Source organism: Sminthopsis crassicaudata, chromosome 1 (genome assembly GCF_048593235.1).
Source record: "Sminthopsis crassicaudata isolate SCR6 chromosome 1, ASM4859323v1, whole genome shotgun sequence".
Classification (NCBI taxonomy): Eukaryota; Metazoa; Chordata; class Mammalia; order Dasyuromorphia; family Dasyuridae; genus Sminthopsis; species Sminthopsis crassicaudata.
In genome coordinates, this window is record NC_133617.1 from 433,172,559 (window position 1) to 433,187,828 (window position 15,270).

Sequence of the window (15,270 nt, forward strand, 5' to 3'; positions counted from 1 at the left end):
CTTTGTGGACGAGGAAATTGTACTTCAAAAAACAACTTCCCAGCTCAGATTTGAACTCAGGAAGGTGAATCTTTCTAATTCCAAGCCTGACACTTTGTGCACTATGGTGCCACCTAGTGCCCCAAATCTGTATTTGCTTATTTACAAATTAATGTATATGTACTACTCTGCTTATAATTAGGTACAATTATAAAATTTGTACAAAAAATGGAAATTAAAAATTGATGAGATGAAATCAGACATTTAGTCTTAGAATCAATGTGGAGCCACTGGCGTTCACATACATGGTCAGAGCAACATTTTAGGGGAAAAAAAGATGATTGGGAAAAAAGGAGGGAGATTGTTTAAGAAGCCATTGCAAGAGTCCAGCCAAGAGGGTGATAAGTGCTGTGTGAAGGGAACAAATTCTAGAGATATTGTGGAAGTAGAGCCAGGACCCACTCAATGCAGTGTCCCAAAACTCTTCAAGAAGGATAGCTATTGGGACGCCCTGTGTGTGGAATGAGAGAGAAGTTAACATGGGATGATTGGAAAGATGGTGGTGGTACCCTCAACAGAGGTAGGGAAGTCAGGAAGACGGTGTGGAAGGAAAGAAAATAAGAGGAGATCTAGAGTCTGTGGTGTGACTCACCCTGCCCCACCCAAAAGGGAGGAAGGGAAGACAGAGCTCTTACTCACCGGTCACTGCCCCAGACAATTGAACTGGCCCTCTGAGGGATTCCTGAAAAGGCTCTGAGGGTATCCGAGGGACAAGGAGGGGACATGCGGGGGGTGGGGAGGAATTCTCAAGGACACCTGGGAAACTGCAGCTTATGGGATCCCCGTAACAGTGATGTTATGGTTCCCCCCGGGGGACCCATCCCTGGGCTCTGAAGTGGGGCAATAGAAGCTTTCAGAAGAGAGACTGTAAAAGTGGGGGCAGATAAGGATAGGAATGGTTGTATAGAGTAGACAAACCCCATTAACTTTTATAGGGAAAGTAGGATGTAGCCTATCTTCCCACCCCACTATGTCCCACCCCACTGCTTCACCACATACACAATCAGCAAGTATTTTTTTTTCTTAATAGGATTTTATTTTTTCCAAACACATGTAAAAATAGTTTTCAATATTCATTTTTGTAAGATTTTGTATTCCAATTTTTCTTCCTCCTTCCAAGCAAACAATAGATCAGTAAATAGGCTAAATATGTGCAAACTTTTAAACATATTTCCATATTTATCATGTGCGAGAAAAATCAAAACAAAAGGGGAAAAGCCACAAGAAAGAAAAAGCAATCAAACAAACAAAAAGGTGAAAGTACTATGCCTCCTTCCCCCTTCAGTCCCCATAGTTCTCTCTGGGTGTGGATGACATTTTCCATCTCAAGGCTATTGGAATTGTCTTGAAGAGCTGCAAGCAAGTATTTGTTTAGAACCCATTATGTGCCAGGCACTCTCCTAGAACTGGGGAGAAGATACAATGGCCAAAAGTAGGCAGGCCGGCAAGGAGATTACAGCCTAAGAGCGAGAGATTCTCTCCCTCTGTCCCTGCTCTCCTCCCCTTGTATATGGACAGGTGTATATTTTGTGAATACACTTATCTATAATATAAATGTGTGTATGCATGTGCATATACAAGTGTGTATAGGTATATATGCACACGATAAAGTAAATAAATGCAAAGTTAGAAGGCAATTAAGAAAACTTTGAACGGAAGATGGTACTTGAGTATTTTAGAAAGAGACTCCCTTAAGAATTAAAAAAGGAGTGCACTCTAATCATGATGAATAAATAGTCAGTGCAACAGGGATGGAGCATAGCATGTGAGAAAAATAAGAGAAGGCCAATTTGGCTCCACTGAAGAGTGTGGGAGGGGTAGTAATTTCCAGAAGAGTCCGGAAAAATAGATTTGGGCCGAGTTGTGGAGGGTTTTAAAAGCTAAATAGAAGAGTCTATGTTTTAATCTAGAGTATTAGGAATCCACGGAGTTAGATCTGTGCTTAAGGAAATACATACTCTTGGAGGTCAGACCCCAAGTCCCACCTTTGAAGACAATGGTCTAGATAACTTTCTCCTCCCCTGCAGCCCCTCTAAGGATGGAGAGACTGTTAGATCTGAGAGAAGAAATAATCAGATGCAAATGCAAAGAGACTATTAACAAACAGACTTGGATGTGGGTTAGAGTACCTAAGAGCAATCAAGGGTTTGCAAATGCTGCTTAAGGGAAATGAAGGGGGTGGGATGGGACCAAATTGTTCTTTTTGGTTTTTTAAAGAATAAAGTGGGGTAAGGGCAAGAGTGTGGGCAGTCATCGTTTCTAGTGGAGTGGGACTAGATTGTTTCCTTTGGCATTGGATAACTGGCTCCGTTTTTTAAAGAATAAAGTGGGGTAGGGGCAAGTGTGTGGGCAGTCACCATTTCTTCAATGACTTACCCCTGGGAAGAGTGCAGTGGCCTGGGGCTCCTTCCTACACTGCCTTTAACATTAGGAAATTTTCCACCCACCAGGTATCCTTACCTCTTCCACCCCATCCCACCCCATCCCGTACCCCCCAGAACTCTGGCCACAGGGAGTGAGTCAGATCAACTTTCGAGCCGGATAGCCTGTGCAATGGAAAGAGCTTGTTTTATCATGGGGGCCAAAAAGGGGGGAGAGAGGAAGGGAAGGGAGATAGAGTTTGTAATCCAGCTCCCTAACCTGCCCTCTTTGCTTCTGTTCTGTAAAGGAGGCATTTGTACTAGAATGACTTTTAAACTCACGGAGAGCTTTTAAGCAGAGTTGTATTTCTAGTGAACAAACTTTCCATCGATCAAAATGTTGATGTGTCTTTAAAAATAAGTCACATACTTAAAAGACTTAGGGACCAAGTTTTGTTTACTACTAGCACAGATTTAGGGGAAAAAAAAATACACAGCCATGTTCTGCCCTTCCCCCTTCCCTTTGCTCATTCTGTCCCAGATGCCACGTTTGAGCCCCAGACATGTTCGGTCTGGCCCTGCATGCACCCACGTGTTCCTTCCATGCACAAGCCTGTCTCATCTGCATGGGGCACATGTGCTGGGATGGCATGGCTGGGGGCAGCAATCTTAGGAAACAGGATTATTCAAGCGCTGGAATGGATTCTGTAAGATTTTTGTTACTCAGAAAACCTGGCAAAGATTCTAAAGTTGGAAGGGATCAGAGGAGCGTAGATTAGGAGCCAGAAAGGAGTTTAGAAGCCATCCAATCCCCTCATTTAACAGATGAGAAAACTGTCAGTCAGAAAGATGGATGTGAATTGCCCTATGTAATCATCAGTGGTAAGAGTGGGCTACTCATTCCATGGTACCATGCATTGTATCATAATCCAACTCTCTCCTCATTTTACAATTAAAGAAACTGAGGCTCAGAGAGACAAATAACAATAATTATGCTTGTATTTAGGTACTTTACAAATATTATATAATCCTCATAATAGTCCTGGTAGATAGGTAGGTGTTATTACTATAACACTATAACAGTTAAGTGACTGGCCCAGGCTCATAATGCTAGAAAGTGTCAGAGGAAAGATTTAAAGGGGAGTGTTGCTGACCTCAGGTCCAGAGGGGTCTGCTGTGTGTCTATTCAAAGACACACAAATAAGGATTGGATCTGGAATTGCAAATAAGAACTCTGATTGCAAATTCTGTACTCTTCTGATCATATTATACTGTTTACATTGGCATATATCATGCCAGGGTAAGGCAATAAATCACATTTTTCAGTCGTGTCTAACTTGTAACCCCATTTGGGTTTTTTGGGCACAGGTAGTGAAGTGGTTTGCCATTGCCTTCTTTAACTTATTTTACAGATGAGGAAACTGAGGCAAGCAGGGTGAAGTGACTCACCCAGCTAATAAGTGTCTAAGGCCAGATTGGAACGCATAATTTTCTTAACACAGGCTCAGGGCTTTACCCACTATGCACTAACTACCCTTAATAAATGATATTTTGCTTCACATTAATATTATTCAATATTAATTAGTAATTACTTAATATTAACTAATTTAATGGGAAAATAATATCAAAGTATTCCTAGTTTTATCAGTACTAAAACTCCCTCCACTGACACAGACGGAAGTCTTTTCATGCTGTCATGAATAACTATGACCAAAAAAGATCGTCACCTGGTCCTCAAGCTTCTGGTGCTAAGCCTCTATGCGCTCAGCTAAGTTTATCCTCCTCGGATTCATTCTGGTCTAGCTTTTAAATGCCCAGAGTCCCCCAGGCATCAGAGTAGGGTTATCAGTAGAGGAAAAATAACAGTAGTTCTCATCATCCCACCACTCCCCCTATACACATACTTTCCCTCCCTACAGTCTAAGGTTTACAAAGCACATTCCATCTCAACAGCTCTATGAGGCAGGGAGACAATGGCAAGTATGTATTAAACACTTAATATGTGCCATGTACTGTGCTAAATGCTGAGATTAGAAAGAAAGAAGAGTAAAAAGGAAAAAAAAAAGTGTTTCTATTCTGATAGCAAAGTCAGCTTGTCAACAACCAGGTAGATATATAATATGTACAATTTATGTAAAAATAAGCTAAGAGTGGAAGGCACTGGCAGTTGAGAAGCAAAGGATATGGGCACAGGGAAAAGCCCTTGAAGAAGGTGGTTTTTGTTGTTATTCAGTCATTTCAGTCATGTCTAACTCTTTCGCCCCATTTGGGTGAGAAGATACTGGAGTGGTTTCCCATTTCCTTCTCTGGCTCATTTTACGGGAAACTGAGGCAAACAGGGTTAAGTGACTTGCTCAGGGTCACAAAGCCAACCTGAAGAAGGAAGACAGAGAAACAGAGGCAGAAGTAAGGGCATTCCAGATGTGAAATACAGGTTGCACAGGTAGACCAGAGATAGAATGTCACATTCTGTTGGAATTTAGAACATATAAAAGGGAATAAAGTATTAGAATTCCAGAAATGTAACAAGAGGTCAGGTTATAGAGGACTTTATTATCAGCTTCATTTCACAAATGGAGAAAGTGAGGCTCATGGAAGTTAAGACTTGCCTATCATTACAAAGTTAGAAAATATCAGAGATGGGATTTGAACTCAGGGCTTTTGATCTCAAACTTACTCTTGCTACAGCTATCCAAAGTCATCCCTTCCTATAATGGTTCCTCTGGACAATCTGAAATGATGATGATGATTACTAATATTATTACACATAATACTTGCATTTTAAAGCACTTAGTGGTCTTCAAAATACTTTCACATCTATCTTCTCTTAATCTTTATAATAATCCTATGAAATATATAGGCAGGATAAGTTGTAGTATTTCCTATTTGATAGATAAGAAAATAGAGATCCAGGGAGATTACTGAGTTTGTTTTGATAACTGTCTACTTTGAGGAATCAGTAAATTGTGAAAAAAGTGTTTACATCCAAGGGTTCTGATAAAAACCTCATTTCTAAAATATAAAGAGATAACTGTCTTCTTTTCCAGAGGCTCCTAATCTAAGGTTTGTGAACTTTATTTTTTAAAATGTTTATGATATTTTTCTGAATTTCATATAAAGACAGTATTCAATATCCGCTTTTTAATTTTATTCTTTAGATATTTTTAACTTAAAAAAAGAAAAAAAAAGATATTTTTAACTTGTTTTAGCTTATACATGTACATTCATTGTTTTACATATTTCCATATGAGTCAAGTTGGGAGAAAACAATCAGAAGAGAAGGGAAAAACCATGAGGAAAAAAAAACAAACAAAAAAGAAAAAGGTGAAAATAGATGCGTTGATCCACATTGTCTTCATAGTTTTCTCTCTGAATTCCATCCAGAATTTATTGGAATTGCCTTGGATCATTGGAATTTCCCAGAAGAACCAAATCTCATCATAGTTGATCACCACACAATCTTGTTGCTGCTGTCTACAATGTTTTCTGGTTTTGCTTGCTTCATCAACATTCACTTTTTTTTTTTTTATTAAAGTGTTAAATAAAAAGCTTTATTTTATGTTTATAAAAACATATGCATGGACAATTCTTTAACATTATGGGTATTCCCTTCAGTGATGCAAACTGCAACCCATTCATAGCTGCAGAAGCTCCAGTTATTCGTGAATGTTGTTTAAGACTTTGTTTATGGGTTTACTACATCCCAAAAGCCAGTGGAATGAGGCGATTGGGAGATGAAAGCTAGGATTTAATAGTTGTAAAGTATGTACCAAAAGTAGTCTTGAAAATAAGTTATATTCAAAATGAATAGTTTCTGTCTATGACACAAGGAAAGGAAGAGGAGGAATAGGTGGTTGGGTTTGCTGTGGCTCTGTTTGCCTATTTTATATAATGAAAGGATCCAGGATTTTATCAACATGAATCATTCCCAGAGTGGGAACACCCACCTCTAGTGCAGATTACAACCAATTACAACCAATGGAGATTATGGGATTACAGAACTAGAAGAACCTTCAGAATTAAACCAACCCCCTCATTTCCAGAAGAAATGGAAAAACCTAGACTTATCCAACATTACATTGGTAATATAAAGCAGTTCCAGAAATTGAACTCAGGTCCTGGACTCCAATTTGAGCATTCAGACAAATCCTAGCAAATACCTGAAAAGGTTAAATCTATCCAGATTCATAGATAGGAAGTGTCAGAGGCAAGATTTTAACCCAGGTGTTCCTGACTCTATACATATTATCGCATTTTTTTCTTTTGAACACCAAGAAAGTTACATTAAATGATCATTAAGAGGTCTTTCAAGCCTGCCAGATCCACAGCCCTTATCTGAGGCTCCCCCGAGCTTGGTGTGGGCGGCACATTGAGATGGGTTAGCAGAAAAGCATCGGAAGACCCAAACGGTGCAGAACATGTGGCTCTCAAAGACTTTCAGATCATATATGATTCATAACCCAGATCAAAAGAACACCGCCATCCCCAGGATCCACGCTGCTAGTTCCCAAGCACCCTGGATTTTTAAAATGCCTGACGGTACAGTAATACAGTGGAGGGAAAGGGTGGAGTGTCTGAATAATCCTGTGGGCAGGAAAATTTGGGAGCAGCTCTTTCTTCAGGCTACTCTCTGCTCCACCCCAGGTATTTTTTCCAAATTAGGAAGGAACTACAACCTAGACAGTCACAAGCTTCTCAATAGCTTAATCTGCCTGCCTTAGAATCAGCCCCTGGGTTATCTAGACCATAGCTGATATTTATCTGGGATTTTAAGTCACACATTAGCTCTTCTGATCCTTACAGCAACTCAGAGAGATAGGTGCCCCCATTTTGCAGATGAAGTAACTCATTCCCTTCTAGGTTAAAAGTCTTGCCCAGGATCATGCTGCCAGCAAGGGTCCCAGATAATAATTGAACCAATGTGCCCCAAGTTCCAAATCCAACACTAACCACTGTGTCTTGCTGCCTTTCTGACTACAGTGTTGAGGTTTCTGGGAGGACAACAGAGATGGCCTTCCTTAGAAATTGATTGTCCCGGGAGAATTGTCTCAGGCTTCCACTGAGTAACTGGCCCATCTGCCTCCTATCCCTCAAACAAGACCTTGGCCCATCCTTCATTTAACATGAGCCGTTTCTTGGAACACTGCTTCAAAACTTACTCTTCAGATTAAAAGCTAGTTTGAGTTCACTCGTTCTGCTCAAGAACATCTTTTCAAGTACTCCAGAACTTTGCCACACTTTATGCATCCAGCATATAAATTTGAAGATTGTTTTTAATGTAGGATTAGGATGCATCTGTGAACGTATACTTTGTCAGTGGATTCTTTCAATTGTATCTGACATGACCCCATTTTGGAGTTGTCTTGGCAGAGATACTGAAATGGTTTGCTATTTCCTTCAGATCATTTTACAGATGAAGAAACTGAGTTAAGTAAGCTAAGTAATTGTCCAAGGTGGCATTTGAATTCAGGTCTTCCTGACTGCAGACCAGATGTTCTATCCACTGCACTACCTAGCGACCCTTTAATTAATACACTCCTTCATAAATATTCTTTCATGTGAAGTTTTTCCCTGTCTGCCTAATGAGGAATGGAGACCATTATTTCTGTTTTCTGGTCACTCTCCACATTCTTAGAACTGACAGGGACTTTAGAGCGGATCTGGGGCAACCCCATCATTTTATAAATGCCCAGACTGAAGTGGGGTAAAGTGATATGTCACAAGGTTACACAGGTGGTTGCTTGGCTTTCATCATTGTCTGCATGGGTTCTAAATATAGCAGGTTCTCACTGTTGCTGCTTGTAACTGAATTCTCACAATCAGTGGTCTCCAAACGTTTTCAATTTCTCATTCCCATTAGTAAAAAAAAAAAAAAAAAATTATGAGCATAACCCCCAAAATGAATGTGCTATTTACTTATTTAAAAGTTACACACATGTACCAATGGACTAATCCTTATGTTCATTATAAAACTTATACAAAAATATCAGCTTTTAAAAGGTTAACATAAAAATGAACTAATACTTAATCTTAGAATTAATAGGGAAACATTGGAGTACATTATATATTTTATATTTATATTTTATATTTTATTTTTTAGGATTATATATTTTAGGAAAATTCCTAGGCTATGTAAGATGGACAGGAGAGGAGAGAAATTTGAGTCAGGGAGGAAGATTTGGAGTCTATTTTTAGAGCAAGAGAGAAGTAAGGATGGTCCCTGTGTGAGTAGACAGAAAGAGCAGATTCGAGAGATGTTGTAGAGGTAGAAAAGACCCAATTAGGCAAATGATTCGATATGTTGGACAAGTGGATTGAGGATGATACTGGAATTGTGAGCCTAAGTGAATGGAAGAATGAACACGTCCTCTACAGAAATAGGGAAATTTGGAAGAGAAAAAAGTTTGGAGGGGGGAGATACTGTAATGTACAGACTTCAACCTTCCCATATCTGCTCATTCTGAGCAAATCATTGTCACACAAAACATGAAAATGGCTTTGGGGGAGCAGCTTTTACTCGCCAGATACTGCCCTGGAGTCCTGAGTCAGCAAAGGGCACAGAGCCAGCTGAGGGGTTCCTGCTATAGTCACAAGATGATCTGGAAGGCAGGGTGTGGGTGCCCCGCCAGGGAGTGGGGTGGATTTTGCTAACATCACCTATTCAGCTTCTTTCTGCTTTGGAAGCCCAAGTCAAATTTAGTTGATTATCGCCCTGAAGGTCCCCTGTCAGTACAATAAGGGAGAGGTTGGGAGTTTTCAGAGTAAGAAAGGGTGGAGTGGGAGAAAAATTGTGCTGGAGACAAGCCTCATGGGGAGGGTGGGTTGCTACCCATCTTCCCACTTTCCAATCACAGGACCTTGTACTCTTAGAGTAATGCAAAAGCCTTCACATGGGAAATCAGTGGTCTAGAATGATCACTGATATCTAACTATTCTAAAACATCTCATCAAAGTTTAATTTCAGAATAATAATAATAATAATAAATAACTTACATTCTCCTTTGTTAAGGCATGCAAAGTGCTTTACATATATTATTTTGTTTGATCCTATCTGAAAGGAATGCAGTCTAGTCAGAAGAGCTATAGACATGAAAAGTCAAGTGACCTGGTTCTAGTCTTAGAAAAAAATAAAAGTCAAAACCATTTACAGATTTGTGAGAATTAGATATGAAAATGGATGTGAAATACCCAATGGAAGAATTTGTTTTGCTTGACTAAATATATTTGTAACAAGGGTTTTGCTTTTTTTTTTGGGGGGGGGGAGTGAGGAGATAGAAAAGAGGAGATAGAAGTAGGGTCATCAAATAAAATTCAAAAAAGGTCATTGGAATTTTTTTTAGATGCACAGAAAAGAACAAAGGGCAACCTGAAAGGAAACAGCTTTGAAAGTTGCATGTTAAATTATCATATACTTCAAGGGAAAAGCAAATTATATAATAGAGACTTTCAGTTTCATGTGCAAGCCTCTTTTTCTGTTTTATTTTGTGTTTGGAAACGCTCATTTTATTTATTTTTTGCTGAATTTAAAATAAAATAATAAAAAATAGAAAACAAATATGGAAGCATTTTGAAGAGTAGAAAGAGTGATTTAAATGTGAGGTAGTAATAATATCTGCAGGCAACTAAGTAGGACAGTGGTTAGAGCACTGGGTTTGGACTCAGGAAGACATCTCCAAATCTTGCTTCTGATACTCAGTAGCTGTGTGAGCCTGGGCAAGTCACTTAACCCTGCTTACCTCAGTTTCTTGTTTATAAAATGAACTGGAGAAGAAAATGTCAAACTACTCTAGAATCTTTGCCAAGAAAACCCTAAATGGGATCATAAAGAGTCAGCACCACTAAAATGACTCATCAACAAAAAAATAATATCTACATAAAATTCAAGTGTGGAAACTCATAGTCTAGTGCAGGAGCTCCCAACTGGGAGCACATTTATTCCCATTGGCTATGAGAAACATACAAATGAGCCATGATGAATATTGAGTAAGTGACCCTTTTATCCTATTGAAATATTTCAAAAGTAACAGTGAAAAAAATTGTGGGTTGAAGAGAGAATGTATAAGAGAGAGGTGAGGAAAGTGGGAGAGACAGAAAGAGAGGAGGATGAATAGTATATCTGAAAATTTTAAAAGAGAACTGAAGAAAGAATTTCTACTAACCAAAACTAAAGGAATGAAAATTGGAGACAAAATCCTTTTTATGTTAATCTAGAAAATAATCAATGACAACAACCTAGTTACTTTCCAATTGGAATTGATTTCCAATCAATGATATTATAAAAAAAAGTTGATGTATTCTTATTCTATTCTTGTTAAGCATGTTCACAAGGCTTTAATCCTATTTATATCAACTTGTTCTCTATGAATCAGGATTCTTCATTCTATTCTCAGTCAAATCCAAAGAAAGAAATAAACTGAAAACTAAATCTAATATAGGCTATGAACCATTGATTAACAAGAAACAGTATCAGGGGTCTCACTGATTTATTTGATTGTATTTAGATATAAACATTTAGTAGCCTTTAATGATATTGAAAGATATTAAGATGTGGTTACAAATGGAAGAAAGTTTTCTTCATGAAAAATGAATCAATTTTATGTCTTGTGTGCAATTTATTTTCTTTCATGTTTATTGAAAGCCAAGATATATGAGGAGCAAAAAAAGTTGGGAACCTCTGATATGGTGGATAAATATCCTGCTTTGGAATAAGGAAGATATGGGTTCAGATCCATTTCTGATGCATCCTCAATGGCTGTTTTACTCTTTTTGTTCTGACTCTTCATGACCCCATTTGGGATTTTCTTGGCAGAAATACTAGAGTGATTTGCCATTTCCTTCTCCAGCTCGTTGTACTGAGGAAACTGAGGCAAACAGGGTTAAATGACTTACTCTGGGTCACAAGCTAGTTAGTGTCTGAGGCCAGATTTGAAATCAGGAAAACTAGTCTTTCTGACTCCAGACTGGACATTCTATCCACTGAACCACCTCTAAGTCCCCCCCCCCCCCCCCATATAAGATTTCTTAATCTTTTCTGTATCATAGACACTTTTGTCAGTCTGGTAAAACCAGTGAACTCCTCCTCAGAATCGTGTTTTCAAATGCATAAAATAAAATACATCAGATTACAGAGGAAACCAGTGATGTTGAAATGCACTTACCAAAATATTCTTAAAAACAAATTCAGGGATTCCAGGTTAAGAACTCCTAAAATACTGTAGGTTGCAAAGTAAGTGCATTTCTACATTGCTAGAGGGAGTTTTCTCTCCCAGATCTCCTTGATGAATTTTTTTTTTTTCAGAAGCAAGGTTACTATATTTATTTGCTGTTGTAAATTGTATGTCTACTCTGTTGCTTTGATCTACTTTTCTCTTTCTTTTTTTTATTAATTTTATAATTATAACATTTTTTTGACAGTACATATGCATAGGTAATTTTTTACAACATTATCCCTTGTACTCCCTTCTGTTCCGAATTTTTTCCCCTCCTTCCCTCCACCCTCTCCCCTAGATGTCAGGCATTCCCATACATATTAAATATTTTATAGTATATCCTAGGTACAATATATATGTGCAGAACCGAATTTTGTTGTTGTTGTTGTTGTTGCAAAGGAAGAATTGGAATCGGAAGGTTCCTTGATGAAATTATAGATCTAGCAAAAATTCCTTAAGCCTAAAATGAGTTAAAATTCCATCATTTGAAAACTTAACACTTTCCCTCGCCCATGCAGATTGAGACATATATTTTGGGCATGGCCAATATGGAAATGTTTTTCTTGACTAGGCATATTTATCACAAGGGTTTTATTCTTCTTTCTTTTTCTTTTCAATGTAACTATATATGGAGGAGCTTTGGAGGAGGTAGGAGGGAAAGAAAATAGATTTTTGTTCATTGAAAAGTTTAAATTAAAAAATGTTTTAAAGCCTTGATGAGTCATCTGCCACAAAAAGAACAATGTTTTTCTCTGCTTCCCCTTGAGGTATTTGGAGATATCCCAGAGGTAAGAGTCAGTGTTGGGAACTGCCATTCTAAATCAAAAGGTGCAGGCTTATAAAGTCCTAGCTCAGCTCTGAGGACCAACTCACTAATGACCAAACTCAAAAACATTCTTCTACCCAAGAGTCCTCACTTCTCAGCATTAGGTTTTCAGAGTAGGTATTACACTCTTATTGAGTCGTTTCAATTGTGTTCAATTCTTTGTGATTCCATTTGGAGTTTTCTTGGCAAAGATAGTGGAATGGTTCACCATTTCCTTCTCCAGTTCATTTTCCAGATGAGGAAACTGAGGCAAACACAGTTAAGTGACTTGCCCAGGATCACACAGCTAGTAAGTGTATGAGACCAGATTTGAACTCAGGAAAAGGAGGCTTCCTGACTCCAAACTTGGCCCTCTATCCACTGCATTACCTAGCAATCGTGTGGCACTTGCTGGATTTCAATCAAGTGGAATTACTCAAGTATCCATTCCCACTAGAGAAAGGCAAAGCCTAGAGCAATAAGATCATAAAATCTGGTTGTTGGAAAAGACTTCAGAGAGCACAGAATCATAGAGGAAACTATCCTGTTAATGCTCCCAAAGAGATTTCCACTAAACAACATCTCCCACTGAGGATCTCCAGTCAAAAGAAACCTGTTGCTTCTTGATCCCATTTTCAGATGGTTCTGATAGTTATGGACTTTTCCTTATACTGTGATGAAATTGACCTCTGCCTTTTCTAATGATTGTTTCCTCTGGGGTCAAACAGACCTTAGCCAACAGCTCTTTCATCATGATAACCCTTAAACTACTTGAAGCAGCTGTCCTATCCCTGCTAAGCCTTCTCTTCTCCAGGTGGAATGCCCTCAAGTTCCTTCAGATGATTTCTGAATAATATGGCTTCCGTTCCTTTTGTGGTTCTTGCCTTCATCTGGATGGACTAAGAGGAATGCATCTTTGATTGACTTCTTATTTTCTATTATCACTGTAAAACTCATATGTGTGAGGCAGTATTTGAATCACTCTAGTTTTACAATCCCAGGGGGGAGGCAAGGAATCAAGTTGGTATAACAGACAATGAGCTAAGGGCACAACTTCTGTAGAATCAGATTTAGAAAGAATTATAATAACTTCATTTTGCTATATCTGTGCTAAAATTATTTTTCTACAGAGAAGTTCTCTCCTATTCAATAAACTTTTTTGGCTCTCTAATACCTCTAGGATTAAATATGAATATCTCCATTTGGTATTTAAAGCTCTTCACAATCTAACTCCTTCCTAATTTTCCAGTCCTATTACACATTAATCCCTTGTTTGTACTTTATGGTGTAGTAGAATTGACCTCCTTGCTACTATTCATACCAAGGCACTCTATCTCCATGTTTTTGCTTGAAATAACTTCAGTCCTTCTCTCAACTTCTTAAAGTCTTTTCTTGAAGAATCAGCTCAGGTGGCGACTTCTACATTAATCCTTTTTTTCCCCTCCTTTCTTTCCCCCTCCCTATTAGTGCATGTGGACACAGCCAGGTGGATAGAGCACTGAGCTTGGACTCAAAAAGACCTGAGTTCAAAAATAGTCTCAGACCATTACTAGCAAATCAGTTCTATTTGCCTCAGTTTCCTCATCTGTAATATGGGGATAATAATAGCACCTACCTCCCAGAGTTATTGTCAAAATCAAATGAGATAATAATTGTTAAATGCTAAATGTTAGCTATCATTAGTGCCTTCCCCACTAAAATTATCTTCAGCTATTTCAAATGTTCATATTCATGTTGCCTCCCCACTAGAAAGTTCCTAGAAGGCAGGACTTTTTTGTCTTTGTATTCTTACCACTTAGCATGGTAACTGGAACATAAATATTTATTGATTGATTAGTTAATTAATTTGAGATCATTTAAGTTAACTTTTTTTTTTTTTTTAATAGATGAAGAAACAAAATCCCAGGTTCTCCACAAGGTCACAGCAGTCAGTGGCAGGGCTGAGACTGGAATCCTGGATCCAGGATTATATTACTTTTTTTCGCCACATATGCACCATACCTTCCATGCTCTATCAACAAGTAATGGCTACACATCGCCTTTTCCTCTGCTGTCGGAACAGCCAAGTCCTAACAGGATATTTTTCAAGAATGCAATGTCCCCTTGTTTCTCCACTGTGGCTGCTGCCCAAACTACCCCTCTGCACACACAGACTGCTGGCTCCCAGGCCTGGGGTCCTGAGGGCATTTCATCATGGGATTATATGCTATTGAGCAGCTCTTGAACTGCCCCCACCCCTGCTGTTCTGAGATCTGTTTGTAAAGGGCCAGAGAGGCCTTTCTGACCCATGTTCTTAGTGCCTCAGATTGAAATGCAGGCTGCTGGATTTCATCATCCATTTTAAAGATACACACAAAGACACAAAGACACAGACACACAAACATACCTTAGGTTGGCAGAAAGTACTTTTCTTCCCTTTTCTATTCTTTAGGATAGAATCATCAGGAAGAGAGCTAGGAAGGGAGATATTCATAGTCAATAAAAAATCAATAAACAGAACTGGTTTTTCCTAGCCATAGGTAAAGGACTAGATTTCCCCCTCTAAATTTGAAGCTGATTTGCATTTGGGCTGAAGCATTGGCTCCAAGATATGTTGTTTTACCTTTCTCTGTGGAAACTCTGTTTTCTGTTTCATAGGGATCTCAGCTATGCTCTACTTCACTCAAGATTCAGTTCCACAGGCTCCTCCTTCTCCTCCTCTTCCTCCTCTTTTCCTCTTCTTCCTTCTCCTCTTCCTCTTCCTCCTCTTCCTTTTCTCTCTCCAGATACTTGCCCCCTTTTGATAATACCCTTCCTCCTTTTCCTTCTGCCCCCTGCTTTCCAACTCACCTTAATATATTGACTGCTTCAACTAGAA

The 15,270-nt window shown here is 38.7% G+C and overlaps 1 long non-coding RNA gene across 1 annotated transcript in view; it reads right to left on the reverse strand.

Annotated features, from left to right (window-relative positions):
• Nucleotides 1-14,908, reverse strand: part of LOC141554891 (uncharacterized) — a 37,235-nt gene extending 22,327 nt beyond the window's left edge. The window contains exon 1 of the long non-coding RNA XR_012485999.1: nucleotides 14,800-14,908. This is a non-coding gene — a long non-coding RNA (uncharacterized LOC141554891). The remainder of the gene's footprint in view (nucleotides 1-14,799) is intronic.
• Nucleotides 14,909-15,270: the final 362 nt, after the last annotated feature.